The 16,091-nt window shown below is 35.8% G+C and overlaps 1 long non-coding RNA gene across 2 annotated transcripts in view; it reads right to left on the bottom strand.

Moving 5' to 3' along the window:
• The window catches only part of LOC102158698, a 166,154-nt gene that overhangs the window by 9,571 nt on the left and 140,492 nt on the right, over nt 1-16,091 (bottom strand). Inside the window, exon 3 of one of the 2 annotated variants that reach the window (XR_002337603.1) lies at nt 1-2,027. This exon is cut by the window's left edge and continues 1,156 nt beyond it. The exons of the other annotated variant lie outside the window; for it this stretch is intronic. This is a non-coding gene — a long non-coding RNA (uncharacterized LOC102158698). The remainder of the gene's footprint in view (nt 2,028-16,091) is intronic. 2 annotated transcript variants of the gene reach the window in all.

Raw genomic sequence — 16,091 nt, 5'->3', positions numbered from 1 at the left:
CTAAACCACTGGGGTATGAGGATTATTTATTACTGTAGCATAACTGAGATGAACCCAGTTGATACAATAGGACTGCAGTGATGATAAAATAAGATTATATGTATTAAAGGCACTTACATTATCATCATCATCAGGTGGTACTTAATAATATGGTTCAATAAATGGATACCTTCATTACTGTTGTTACTGTTTTTGCTGCTTCTTCCATGTCACAGTGTGCTATTGACAGACTCTAATTTCCACTGTTAGGAAATTTATTACTATTGCAGAATTTATTACTATTGCAGAAATGTCTCAGTCTCTTAGGTACAGAATATATGTCAAATGGTGTATTTCAGTAAATGTGGCTTTGTTCCAATGTAGCCTACCAAATGCCAGTTGGAATCATCACCCTCTATTTATGAGCTGGGGCAAGTCTCTCTTTTTCTCTCTGTCCTGGCTATATTTCTCTTGTCACTCCATCTGCATCTGAATTTTGCATCTGTATTCCTTGCATTGTGATAATGGGATGTTTCCTTCTTTGTTTTTTGACAAAGAGTAACTGACAAGTAAAATCTAAGTTTAAAAGTATACTTTAGGCACAAAAGAAGATTTCATGACATTTCTTGAAGGAGTCCAGGAGTTTTAATTTAACTATTTCATACCCACGGTCATATTGGGTATGGATGCTTACTGTAAAAGAGAGATAACGACGTCAAAAAAAAAGAGGAAAGGAAAAATAATTAAAAATGGGAAAAAGAAATTACATTTTTTGTACTTTTTGTTCCTTCGATAGGCACCATACATACACTATTTCTGAATAAAGAACTTCAAGAGGCAACCCGAGTTAATTCTTCAGAACAGCTGGTTAGGTCTCTAAGCATCATACAATTAAAGCAAAGAAATGAGAAAGTGCCATTTGTCAGGGGTGTCAAAAATTGAACGTGCTACACAAGGATGTGGAGAAATTTGAACCTTTGTGCATTGCTGATAGAAATGCAAAATGGTGTAGCCACTGTGGAAAACATCATGGCAGTTCTCCCCAACATGTATATATTTAATCACCATAAGATTCAGTTAGTCTACTTTCAGATATATGCTAAAATAATTGAAAGCAGGGACTCCAACAGATACTTGTACACAAATGTTTATAGCAGCATTATTCATGATAGCCAAAAGTTGGAAACAACTCAAATTCCCATAGACAGATGAATAGATAAACAAAATGTGGTATATATTATTCATCCCTGGAAAGGAAGGGAATTCTACTACATGCTATAACACCAATGAACCTTGAAGACATTATCCTAAGTGAAATAAGCCAGTCACAAACAGACAAATAATGTGTGATTCCACTTGTATGAGGCACCTAGAACAGCCAAGTTCACAGACACCCTGTTGGTTGCCAGGGGCTAGTGGGAGGAGGGTATGAGAAGTTGTTTAATGAGTATAATTTTGGTTTTATAAGACAAACAAGTTTTGGAGATGGATGGCAGTGATGGCAGCACAGCAATGTGAATTACTTAATGCCACTGAACTATACACATAAAGATGGTTTATATGGTAAATTTTATGTCATGTACATTTTACCACAATTTTTAAAAAGACAAGAAAAGTTCCACATGCCACAGACAAGTGCACACTGAGCCCTACAAGAAGGATCTGCCTGTGGGAGTTCTGTGCTCTTTCCTATGATGTAAGGGGAACAGAAGTCAAGAGGAAAGGATGAAGATGCGGATGACACCAGTTAAAGCAGAGCAGCCAGGCAATTCACTTGGAAGTATTTTGACATTTAATTTAACTGCAATTTCCAAAGCATGTGATGCTTTCTTCCTTCAGGGAGAACAGACCAATTCCATTGCCCTGACTGTTCTGTGCAGTAGAGTCTGTGAGTTCTTTCCAGCATCACTTCAGAAAGGAGATACAGATGGTAGCATTTCTTTTTTCCTTGTCTTCATCACCTTGCCAATAAATGTGGCTTCCTTTCCAAAGCATTCCTGTTGCACATGTCGTGCTTTTTCCACTCCCCTCTCCTTTTATTAATTTTTCTGTGTGAGACATATGGAGAGACATGTGTCAGTACAGACACAGTTTCCTGTGCCACTGCCAAAGTTAAGAGCAGCTCGGAAACTTAGGGAATTGATCTTAGACCTGTAAAACTGATTAAGAGTCTAGGAAGAAATCTGAAATGCCAAATGAGAAGTGGTATGTGGCCAAACTACACCCTGTTAAAACCAGGGAATAACTCGGGCCATGTTGGCAAAGGTATTACATGTTAATCAATGTCTCCCAGCATTAAAAATATCACAAGGCTGTTCACTGAAGCACTATATTGGGAGGAGGAAGGGGTGACAAAAAAAAGTGACAACCTATGAGACATCCATTAAATATATTACGGAACATCCAAAACAAGCTACTACTAGCAGATGTGCCCTCGTGAGAGATAAAGTGTGTCCTCTGGTGGTAGACCACTTACAAAGCAGCAGACCGTTCCACTCCACCCCTTCATCCCCCACACCCACACCCTAGACCTTCACCTCCATCCTTGGGTAAAACAATTAAGTAAACGTGTCCTTTCCCCTCAGCTATCACAGCCCATGCCAGTGGTGCACAGACTGGCTTTTAGCCCCAGAGAAACAATTTGCTCACAACCTAAAATTCATAGAGTCAGTTCAAAAAGAAAGATTGCAGATACATTAAGTAAAAATGAAAGGCTCAGAAGAGTGGTTTTTTATATACAAATATACACACAGCATATTTCTGGAAAACAAAAAACATCAGAGAAACTGAGCATCTTAAAAGTAGTAACTTTGAGCTATGGTGTTTCAGGTGACAGATGAGTGAGCCTCATACATGGAATGGAAGCTCCGATGTGCTAGCTGGGGCAGCACTAGGTAGTTTTCTCCCTCCTCCCCCTCTTCCTCCTTTCTTCCTCCTCCCTCTCCCCTTTCTCCCCGTCCTCCCTCTCTTCTTTCCTCTCCTCCTCTCCCTTTTCTTCTTTTTGGCTACATGAGGTTGCATGCTCTGTATTGGGGAGCAGGGGATCTCCATTTGCGTATTTTCCCCAGTTTCTGGGACAGGACTCAAACTGGGAGAAATGTTAAGAACCTTCAAGAAGTATTTGGGATATTTCTTGCTATAAGACACCAGTCAGTGACAAGCTGTTTTCACTTAACAAGAGCTGAGGGTCTGTTCTCTATAGCCTCTAGAATTATCTACAAATATGTGACTGAATAACTTGCCTTTGGCTTAAATCCAATATCTTCCTTTGAAAGGGGAAGTGGGGAAGGTAGGGAAAAGTAGGTCAAGTCTGAGGTTCCACATTTAAGTTTGCCACTAAGAGTTACCAGGTGTGTGTGTATACCTGTACAGCATATGTATACATTCTATTGGTTTTGTTACTTTGGAGAACTGTGACTAATATACTATCTGATAGGCTAGTCTTCCTTCATCTATCCAAAGTATCCATCTATCCATCTATTTCATTTTTCCATACAAATTTATAACCATATTTTCTAGTTAAAATTACAAACTGGTATGTGTTATTGGAATGCTATTAAATGTAAAGTTCTATGACACATTTTAAATTGATAAGTTCTAAATTTAATTTGGGAGAATTGAAATCTTTATGATACTATTAAGTCTTTCTATGACTTAAGCTTATTTTGTATCTTTCAGTGGTATTTGATTTTTTTTTCACTCATCCAAACATCTCTTGCTAAGATTATTTTACATATTGTCTTTTTTTATATCATCATAAATACTATCTTTTGTCCAAATATGTTCTGTTTGTTACCTGTTTGCGTACAAGAAAGATAAACTTTTTAAGTTTCTATTTTGTGATAGTTTTCTAGCTGATTTCCTGGGTTTTCCAGATATAGAATCCTATAATCTGCAAACAATGATAGTTTTGCATCCTCCTTCCCTGATTTTATATTGTTAATTACTTAGCTTTTAAGGAAGGACTTTGGTTTAGTGAAGTACTATACTATATTAGTGGTGATAATGTGCACAACTGTCCTGTCTATAACTTTGGTGAGAATGCCTTTAGAATTTTTCCTCTAAGAAAAATGCTGGGTTTTGTGATGAAATAGGTAATTATTATATGTTAAAGAAGAATTCATCTTCTTTTATCTGTATACAAGATTTTTTAATGACTGCTGGATTTTCTAACTACTTTTCAGTAGCTGTGGAATGATGAGAGGACTTTTCTCCTTAGAATGATGAGAGGACTTTTCAGTAGCTGTGGAATGATGAGAGGACTTTTCTCCTTAGATCTAATAATTTTTATTAATAGATCTCCTAATAGTAAACCATCTTGGCATCCCTGGAAGAGAAGGGAATGTCTTCATTAGGATGAATTCTTGTTTTAATTTTTTATTGTATGTGTGAGACATAACATACATAGATAAAAGTGAAGACAGGTATGTATACTTTAGCAGGTAACAACTCTTAACCACTACCCAGGTCAAGAATCAGAACATTACCAGCATTGCAGAAGCCTTCGTGTTTTCCTCTCCCTTAAAGGTGAACACAATCCTGATTTTTTCCAGAAATAATTTATTTAATTTTCTGTATAGATTTTGTCATGTTTTCTCAATTTTATGTGAGTAGAATAATTAAGTATATATTAAGTCTTACTTCTTCTGCTAATCTTTTTTTTTTTTTAATATTTTTAGGGCTGTACCCTTGGCATATGGAAGTTCCCAGGCTAGGGGTTGAATCAGAGCTATAACTGCTGGCCTACACCACAGCCACAGCAACACAGGATCCGAGCCTTGTCTGCGACCTATACCACAACTCATGGCAACGCCAGATCCTTAACACAATTAGGGAGACCAGGGTTCTAACCTGCGTCCTCATGCATATTAGTCGGATTCATTACTGCTGAGCCATGATGGAACTTCATCTTTTGCTAATCTTTATCTTAGGAAAATTGACCTATGTTACTGCACATAGCAGTGTTTCATTAATTTTCATTGCTTCAAAATATTCTTCTGCAAATGTACCACAATTTATATATCCATTCTATTGCTGATAAACACGTGGATGGTTTCCAGATTTTGGTTGTAAGTACTACTGTGTCTATGAACTTACACATATATGTGTACATATCTTCTCATTTTCCTAGGGTATAAACCCAGGAATACAAGCCCTGAATCACAAGGTATATATTTCTGCAACTTTATTTGATAATGCCAGATGCTTTACAGAGGTTATATTAACTTATACCCCCATCCCAAGTAGCATATGATAGCACTAATTGCTCCACATCTTTACCAAGACCTTGTATTTTCCAACTAGTATCTTAAAGTGGCATGAATCGTATTCTCCTACTAAGAATAAGAATCAGAACTTTTCCACATGTTCACTAGCTATTTGGATTTCCCGTTTTTTTAAATTTCTACTCCCATTTTTAAAGAGTTTCTATTTCCAATTTTATTTGTTTTTCTACCTTTTTCTTATAAATTAGTAGCACTTTACACATACTGCTTGTGAGTTTTTGTTGGTTATATATGTTATATATATCCTATATATGTTAGATATATCTTCTGTGGCTTATCTTTTCATTCACTTTATAATATCTTTTGATGAATGGAAGTTCACAATTTTAATATAAACAATTTTTTTAAATGTGTAACTAATTAGTTTTGTTATATAAGATCAATAAAAAATTAATTATGGTTCTATACACTAGCAACAGATAATCAGAAGGTGGAATATTTAAAATATTACTTACGCTATCAGATTATGAAATATTAGCAATATATCTGAGAAAGCTATTAAGACCTTTAACACTGAAAATAATAAAACATTGTTCTAAAATATATGGAAAGATATTCCATATTCACAGGTCAGAAGAGTCCAAATTGATAAGATGTCAATTCTCCCCAAATTGGCCTACTACAGGTTCAATAAAAATCCAAATAGGCTTTTTGGAGATATTGAAAAAAAAATTATTATACAACTGATATAAAAATACAAAGGATCTTGAACAACCTAAACAACCTTGAAAAAGAAGAATAATATGGGAGAATTATTCTTACCTGATTTTATGACTTACTGTAAAGCTAGTGATCCAGACAGTATGGTATTGGTATAAAAACAGGCAAATAGATCAACAGAATAGAACAGGAAGTTCAGAAATCGAGTCACATATTTATAAACAACTGATATTCAACAAAGATGCATAGACAATTTAGTGAATAAAGGACAATACTGAATAATTTTTTGTGGTTATATATATATGTATTTTTGTTTTCGTTTGTTTTTAGGGCTGCATTGGCAGCATATAGAAGTTCCCAGGCAGGGGTCAAATTAGAGCTACAGCTACTCGGCTTACGTCACAGCAACGCTGTATCCAAGCTGCATCTGCAAACTACACCACAGCTCATGGCAACACCAAATCCTTAACCCACTGAGCAGGGCCAGGGATTGAATCTGCAACCTCACGGATCCTAGTCGGGTTCATTAACTGCTGAGCCACAAAGGGAACTCCTGTGGTTATATATATATTTTTTAATTTTATTATAGTTGGTATACATTGTTCTGTCAATTTCTCAATTTCTGCCATACAAAAAATGACCCAGTCATACTTCTATATACATTCTCTTTCTTGTGTTATCATGTTCCATCTCATAGATCATGTTCCATCACAAGTGACTGGATATAGTTCCCTAAGCTATACAGTCTATCCATTCTAAATATAACAGTTTTGATAGTTCCAAACCGGAACTCCCAGTCCATCCCTCTCCTTCTCCCACTTCCCCTCCCCCTTGGCAACTACAAGTTTGCTGTCTATGTCTGTGAGTCTATTTCTGTTCTATAGACAGGTTCATGTGTGTCATATTTTAGATTTCACATATAAGTGATATCATATGGTATCTGTCTTTCTCTTTCTGAGTTACTTCATTTAATATGAGAATCTATAGTTGCTCCTTGTTGCTTCAAATGGCATTATCTTGTTCTTTATTATGGTTGAGTAGTATTCCATTTTGTATATGTACTACATCTTCTGTATCTGTTTATCTGTCGGTGGACATTTAGGCTGACTTCATGTCTTGGCTACTGTGAATAGCACAGCAATGAACATAGGGGTGCATGTATCTTTTTGAATGGAAGTTTTGTCCAGACATACGCCCAGGAGTGGGAATGATGGATCATATGGTAGTTCTATATTTAGTTTTCTGAGGCACCTGCATACTGTTTTCCATAGTGATTGTACCAATTCACATTCCCAACAACACACTCCCTTTTCTTTACATCCTCTCCTTGCTTGTAGTCTTATTTAAGATAGCTATTTTGACTTGTGTGAGGTAGTACTTCATTATAGTTTTGATTTGCATTTCTGATAATTAGTGATGTTGAGCATTTTTTTCACGTGCCTGTTGGCCTTCCATATGTCTTCTATGGAGAAAAGTCTATTTATATCTTCTACCCATTTTTCTATTGGCATGTTTGCTTTTTTGCCGTTGAGTTATATGAGTTGTTTGTATATTTTGGAGATAAGGTGTTGTTGGTTCCATTGTTTGCAATTATTTTACCATTCTGTAGGTTATCTCTTAAATTTTTTTATGCTTTCCATTGCTGTGCAAAAACTTCTAAGTTAAATTAGGTCCCACTGGTTTATATTTGTTTTTATTTCTATTGTGTCAGGAGACTGACCTAAGAAAATATCTGTATGGTTGATGTCAGAGAATGTTTTGCCTATGTTCTCTTCTAGGAGTTTAATGGTGTCTTATGTTTAAATCTTTAAGCCATTTTGAGTTTATTTTTGTGCATGGTGTGAGGGTATTCTAGTTCACTGATTTACATGAGCAGTCCAATTTTCCCAGCACCAACAGCTAAAGAGACTGTCTTTTTCCCATTTTATATTCTTGACTCCTTTGTTGAAGAATTATTGACCATAGGTGTCTGGGTTTATTTCTGGGTTCTCTATTCTATTCCATTGGTCCATATGTCTCTCTTTATACCAGTACCACATGTTTTTGTTTGTGTGTGTGTGTGTGTGTGTGTCCATCCAGCAGCATATGAAGCTCCAGGGCCAGGGATGAGATCTGAGCCACAGATGCAAACTAAACTGCTGGACCAGGGATCAAACCAGTGTCCCAGCACTCCCAAGATGCTGCTGATCCCACTGCACCACAGAGGGAGCTCCAGTACTACACTGTCTTGATTACCATTGCTTTGTAGTATTGTCTGAAGTCTGGGAGAGTTATGCCTCCTGCTACCCCAACCCCCACCCCCAGGATTGTTTTGGCAATTCTGGGTCTTTTGAGGTTACATATAAATTTTTGGATTGTTTGTTCCAATTCTGTGGAAAATGTCATGTGTAATTTGATAGAGATTGCATTAAATCTGCAGATTGCTTTGGGTAGTATGGCCATGTTAATGATACTAATTCTTCCAATCTAGGAGCATATTATATCTTTCCATTTCTTTGAATTCTGTTTAATTTCCTTGATTAATATTTTATAGTTCTCAGCATATAAGTCTTTCACATCCTTGTTAGGGTTTATTCAAAGGTATTTAATTTTTGGGTGTGTGATTTTAAAATTTGTTTATGTTCTTTTTCTAATATTTCATTGTTATTATACAGAAATGCAACCAACTTCTGAATGTTGGTCTTGTATCCTGCTACTTTGCTAAATTCTTTGATCAGTTCAAGTATTTTTGTGTGGAGTCCTTAGGGTTTTCTATAGATGGTATCATGTCATCTGCATACAGTAACAATTTTACATCTTCCCTTCCAATCTGGACACTTTGCTTCTTTTGTTTGTCTGATTGCTGTGGCTAGGACTTCTAATACTATGTGGAATAAAAGTGGTGAGAATGGGCATCCTTGTCTTGTTCCAGATTTTAATGGGAAGGCTTTCAGCTTTTCTCTCATGAGTATCATATTTGCTGTGGGTTTGTCATAAATGGCTTTGATTATGTTAAGGTATGATCCCTCTATACCCACTTTAGTAAGAGTTTTGATCATGAAGGGATGTTGGACTTTGTCAAATGCTTTTTCTGCATCTATTGAGATGATCATGTGATTTTTGACTTTTCTTTTGTTAATGTGGTGTATGATGTTGATTGATTTGCTTATGTTGAAATATCCTTGTGAACTTGGGGTGGAACCCACTTGATTGTGGTATATAATCTTTTTTTATGTTCTTGGATTTGGGTGGCTAAAATTTTGTTGACAATTTTTGCATCTTTATTCATCAAAGATATTGGCCTATAATTTCCTCCGTTGTTGGTAGTATCTTTGTCTGGTTTTGGTATTAGGGTGATGGTGGCTTCATAGAATGTCTTTGGGAGTGTTCCTTCCTCTTCAATCTTTTGGAAAAGTTTAAGAAGGATGGGTATAATTCTTCTTTGTATGTCTGGTAGAATTCACCTGGGAAGCCATCTAATCCTGGACTTTTGTTTGTAGGGAGTATTTTTTATTAAATATTCAATTTCATTTCTAGTGATGGGTCAGTTCAAATGATCTATTTCTTATTGATTCAGTTTTGGTGGCTGTATGTCTCTAGAAAGGTGTTCATTTCTTCTAGGTTTCAAATTTGTTGGCATATAATTGTTTGTAGTATTATCTTAGGTTTTGTTTTCTGGTTTTTTTTTTCTATTTCTGCAGTATCTGCTGAGATTTCTCCTTTTTGATTCCTTATTTTGTTTTTTTGGGTTTTTCCCCTCTTCTTCTTCATGAGTCTGGCCATAAGTTAGTCAATTTTGTTTACCCTTTCAAAGAACCAGCTCTTGGATTTTTTTCCTATTGTTTATTGAATCTCTATGTTATTGATTTCCTCTCTGATCTTTATGATTTACTTCCTTCTCCTGACTTTGGGCTTGTTTGTTATTTTTCTAATTCTTTCAAGTGCTGGGTTAAGTTGTTGATTTGAGATTCTTTTTTGAGGAAGGCCTGTATCACTATGAACTTCCCTCTAAGAACTGATTTAGTGGCATCATATAGATTTTGAATGGTTGGCTTTCATTGTTATTTGTCTCAAGGTATTTTTTAAATTTCCTTTTTGATTTCCTCACTGACCCATTGTTTTTGTTGTTGCTGTTGTTTGGGGTTTTTTGGGGGTTTTTTTAGTAGCATGTTGTTTAGTCTCCGTGTAGTCAGTTTTTCTCATTTCTTTTCCTGTAGTTAATTTCTAGTTTCATGCCATTGTGGTTAGAGAAGATGCTTGAAATACTTTCTGTGCTCTTAATTTTGCTGAGGTTAGGTTTGAGTCCCAGTATGTGCTCAATCCTTGAGAATGTTCCATGTGCACTTGAAAAGAATGTATATAATGATTTTGGGGATGTAATGTCCTAAAAATATCAATTGTGTCACTTAGGATCTCTGTTGCCTTATTTATTTTCTGTCTAGAAGATCTGTCCATTGATGTGTGTGGGGTGTTAAAATCTTCTACCATTATTGTATTCCCATTAATTTCTTCTTTTATGTCTGTTAGTGTTTGCTGTATTTGGGTGCCCCTATACGTGTATTAGGGGCATATATACTGACAAGTATAATATCCTCTTCTTGAATTGATTATTTTTCAAGGTGTTAACTCCTTCCTATTTTGTTTGTTTTAGCCTGATAGTCATATATGCTCAAAAATCGTTCTTAAAAAAAATCTAGATTTTCATAATTTCCTTCCATGCATTTTATGATTTTTGATGTCCTTTTTTATACATTCATGTTTATCCTTTTACTGTTCCTTGTATATATTGTTGCTTTTAAAAATAGGTTTTTGGGAGTTCCCATTGTGGCTCAGTTAGTAACAAATCCAACTAGTAACCATAAGGATGTGGGTTAGATCCCTGGCCTCACTCAGTCAGTTAAAGATCTGGTATTGCTGTGAGCTGTGGTGTAGGTGACAGACACGGCTTAGATCCCACATCCCTGTGGCTGTGGTGTAGGCCAGGAACGACAGCTCCAATTTGACCTCTAGTTTGGGATTTTCCATATGCCTTGGGTGTAAGCCTAAAAAAAAGACTAAGAAAAAAATTTTAAATAAAAATAAAAAGTTTTTTCCCCTTTTAGATATGTATACTGGCGTATTTCAGTGATTTATTTCCAATTGTGATTTCCTCCATCCTATATCTTCTTACTTCTTTCCTATTTAAAGGAGGTATTTCATTATTTCTTTTAGAAGGAGTTTAGTATTGCTGTATTCTTTTAGTTTTTGTTTGTTGGAGAAATTCTTCATTTCTCCTTCTATTTTACTTTTTTATTTTTAAATGATTTTTATTTTTTCCATTATAGCTGGTTTACAGTGTTCTGTCAATTTTCTACTGTACAGAAAAGTGACCCAGTCACACATACATGCATACATTCTTTTTCTCATATTATTCTCCATCATGCTCCACCACAAGTGACTATAGTTCCCAGTGCTATAGAGCAGGATCTCATTGCTTATCCATTCCAAAGGCAATAGTTTGCAACTATCAACTCCAGATTCCCAGTTCATCCCACTCCCTCTCCCCTCCACCTTGGCAACCACAAGTCTGTTCTCCAAATCTGTGGGTTTATTTTCTGTGGAAAGGTTCATTTGGGCCATATATTAGATTCCAGATATAAGTGATATTATATTTTATTTGTCTTTCTCCTTCTCACTTATTTCACTTAGTATGAGAGTCTCTAGTTCTATCCATGTTGCTGCAAATGGCATTATTTTGTTCTTTTTTATGCTGAGTAGTATTCCATTGTGTATATATACCACATCTTCTTAATCTATTCATCTATCAATGGACATTTCAGTGGTTTCCATGTCTTGACTATTGTGAGTTGTGCTGCAATGAACATATGGATAGCCTAATGGAGGTTCCCTTAATTATAGTCTTTGTTTCTCTCTTGTTTCTTCAGAATCCTCTCCTTATCTTTACCTTTTGCTATTTTTATATTAGCATATCTTACTGTGGGTCTGTTTGGGTTAAACCTATTTGGGGCTCTCTGGGCTTCCTGTATCTTGATATGTTTCCTTTGGATTTGGAAAGTTTTCAGCTAGAATTTATTCAAATATATTTTTAATTCCCTTTTCTTTTTCCTCTCCTTCTGGAACCCCTATTACTGGTAGATTGGCCTGTTTTATATTATCACATAGATCTCTTATATTTCTTTCATGATTTTTCATTTGGTTTTCTGCCTTGCTGTCCCGATTGGGTGATTTCCATTATTCTATCTTCCAAATCACTTATTCATTCCCTGCACTATTCATTCTGCTCTTTGATGCCTTTAAATCAGCTTGCAACTCTGCAAATGAATTTTCTAATTTTTCTTGGTTCCTCTTTATATTTTTAATTCCTTTCCAAAATAATAAGCATTACTGTTAAAATCTGCTCCTGGGAGTTCCTGTCGTGGCTCAGTGGTTAACGAATCTGACTAGGAACCATGAGGTTGCAGGTTCGATCCCTGGCCTTGCTCAGTGGGTTAAGGATCTGATGTTGCCGTGAGCTGTGGTGTAGGTTGCAGATGCGGCTCTGATCCCTGCGTTGCTGTGGCTGTGCCGTAGGCCGTGGCTACAGCTCCGATTGGACCCCTAGCCTGAGAACCTCCATATGCCACAAGAGTGGCCCAAGAAATGGCAAAAAGACAAAAATATAATATATATATATATCTGCTCCTAATACCTCACATTTGCTCCTAATTCCTTACATATCTTCAGTATCTTCTTTTTGAACTCAGTGTCTGTTAGAATGCAGAAGTTTGTTTCATTGTTTGCTCCTTCAAAGGAATCCCCCTGGTTTTTTAACTAGGAATGGGTCCTAAGCTTCTTCATTTTGCTTATATCTTTCTTATTCAGTGAGTTGAGGGTAAAAAATACTATTGTAGTCTAGGATGGCTATTTATACCCTGAGAAGACCCCTGGGTAGTTTGTGAGGGATTACTAGGTTTTTTGTTTGTTTGTTTTGTTTTTTTTTTGGTGTGGGGGCTGCTTTTGGTTTGGATGTTTGTTGTCTCTTTCCTCGATTTGTGAAGGCTGTCATAGCCTTGACTGGGAGTGTGCTGATGTAAGATCTGCACATGCTTCCAGGAAGATGGAGGCAATGGGCAGGGCTAGTAGCCAGTGCCTGGTTTCTACGCCCTTGAAGGTGGTGAAGAATAAAGGGAGGTGGTACAGGGTGCTTATGGTTTCAGGGCCCTGGAAAGTGGCAGTGACCCTCAGGGAGGTGTATGCAGTGCCCAGAGCCTTTGGAAGTAGAAATAGCAGAGTGTGTGCATTCCCAGGAGACTGAGGACAACAGGTGGCACTCAGGTGCAATGCCATAAAGGACAACATTTTTAATACATGATGCTAAAATTGGATATCCATGAGAATAAACAAGGAGAAAGAGAAGAAAAACTGTTCCAAGTTTGGCACCACATGTAAAAATTAACTCAAATGAATCATAGACCTCGATGTGAAGCCAAAAACTAGACAACTTCTAGAAGAAAACAGGAAAAAATTCTCATAACCTTGGCTTAGGCAAAAAGTTTTTAGATATGACAACAAAAGCATTATCTGTTTCTAAATTGGACCTCATTAAAATTAAAAATTTCTGCTTTTCAAAAGATACTGCTAAGAGAAGAAAAGATAAGATCCAAAATGGGAATAAAATTTTTGCAAATCACTTATCTGATAAAAAGACTTATACACAAAGTATGTAAAGAACTCTCAAAACTAAACAAGAAAATAAATCAAATTCTTCAATCAACAAAATATTTTAGGAGTTCCCATCATGACTCAGTGGTTAATGAATCTGACTAGTATTCATGAGGATGCAGGTTCAATCCCTGGCCTCATTCAATGGGTTAAGGATCCAGCATTGCCATGAGCTGTGGTGTAGGTTACAGATTTGGCTTGGATCTGGTGTTGCTGTGGCTGTGGCGTAGGCAGGCAGCTACGGCTCCCATTTGATCCCTAGCCTGGGAACCTCCACATGCCATGGGTGCAGCCCTAAAAAGAAAAAAAAATTAATATATACTTCATTAAGATATACAAGTGATAATAAGCACATAAAAATGCTCAATATTATTAGCCACTAGCGAAATACATGAACCTAAACAAAAATGAGATACCACTACATACCTTTTAAAATGGCTTAAAATTAAACAGCTTAACAATACCATGCATTGGCAAAAATAGGAAAAAATATTATCACTCATAGGAATGTAAAATGGTACAACCACACTGGAAAATGATTTGGCAATTTCTTTAAAAATTAGGTATACACTTACTATATATTGTAACCATTTTAGTCCTACATATTTTCTCAAAGAAATACTCACACAGAAACTTTCAAAAAAATTATAGCAGCTTTATTTGCAATAGCCAAAAAATAGAAATGATACAAATATCCTTCAACAGGTGAGTAGATGAACAATTATGTTGTGTCCATAAAAAGGTATGCTACTCAGCAATATACATAGAACAATATGGATGAATCTCAAAATGTTATGCTGAATGACACAGGCGAGACCCCCCCCCCAAAAAAAAAAAGAGAGAGAGAGACCACATACTCTATGATTCCATTTATAATGGAATTATGGCTCTAAAGTAACAGAAATCAACCAATGATTACCTGGGATGGAACAAAAAAAGGTTCACAAGAAAACTTTGAGGAGTGGTAGCTGTAGTCATTATCTTGATTGTGGTCATGGTTTCATTGCTACATATATATATATATATATATACACACACACACACACACACACACATATACACTATATACATAAAATCAAATTGCATATTTTAAATATGTGAGGATTACTATGTGCCAAATATACTCTAACAATCAGCATTTTTTTCTGACAAGTCTTTGGATAACTCAGCAGTAGTTTCCTTGATCTAGGATGGACTCAGATGAGTCAACTCAGGTTAGTTCCAGGTGCTCTCTCATCCTCTAGCAGTCTAGCCCAAGCTTATGCTTATGGTGATCACAAGGGTTCAAGAGGAAAAGAGAGGAAGAAGACAATGTTCTTAAGATATGGGGTTGGAATTGCCCTATTACATCAGCCAAGATAAATCAAAAGGTCATCATAGATTCAAGGGATAAAAATGCAGAATCTATGTCTTGATGGGAGGAAAGTCATATTTCAAAGTGTGTGGATATAGAAAATGGTATAGAATCATGATCATTTTTTGTAATTAATATATCACACCTACTAAGTAACAGGTATTCCTATATACTAGGCATTACAAATATTACTTTGATTCTCATTTAGCTCAAATCAAGTAGGTAGATCATAATTTTGAAGAGGAAGAAAATAAGGCCTACAGAAGTTACGTAATCTGACCAAAGTCCCACAACCTCTCAGTTGCAGAGGTAGAATCCAAACTTTATTCCAATTGACTCCAGAGCATCTGCTCTTAGTACCTATGCTTTACCCTTTCTTTTTACTACTAAACTGTTCATTCCAAAAGCCATAACATTTCCTAAGAGGCTGGGACTTCATCTCAACCTAATTTCAGAAAAGATACCAAAGACCATTTCACAGACAGCATAGATAAGATGGAGGCAGTGGAGGGCTTTTTCTATTCCTAATTTCTGTGAATCAAACTTTACCCTGGGTAAGGTTGAAATCTCTGAAGCAGTATGAATTTCAACACAAATCAAGAAAACTTTATTGTGTATCCAAAGAGAAAATACTAAATCCAAAAGTCATTTCACAATATATAACAAAGATGGTCCAATTTAAAATATTTATTAGTAAATCAAATCTACTCCAATAAAATTTAAAAAATAAAATTTATATCTGGTAAAAAATATATTAGAAAAATTTGATCTAGTGAAGGCCAATCATTAACACAATCTACCTATTTGTACAGGGAATTTCCAGACTATTAAAGAATTGTGCTCATGAAGTTCATCTGTAAGTCAATGATTTAGAAATCAGATTGCATTTTTCCATAGAAATAATATAACAAATGCTTACAGGATAGCATAGTAAAGCCCATTTAATACATTATTACTAAAACTTAGTACAAAGAATAAAAGAGTACTTCCCTGCAGTTTTTCAAAAATAAGATGTTTCTGAATAAAATGTCTGATAAGTTCCAATTCAGTATTCCATTAGTAGAATTCTCTTCCTAAATCCCCTCTAAAAATGGAGGAGCAATATACAGATTCATTTCCCAATAGATACAGAC

The sequence above is a fragment of the Sus scrofa genome, chromosome 13 (genome assembly GCF_000003025.6).
Source record: "Sus scrofa isolate TJ Tabasco breed Duroc chromosome 13, Sscrofa11.1, whole genome shotgun sequence".
Classification (NCBI taxonomy): domain Eukaryota; kingdom Metazoa; phylum Chordata; class Mammalia; order Artiodactyla; family Suidae; genus Sus; species Sus scrofa.
Note: the sequence above shows the minus strand (reverse complement) of the source record. Positions and strands in the feature narration are given on the sequence as shown.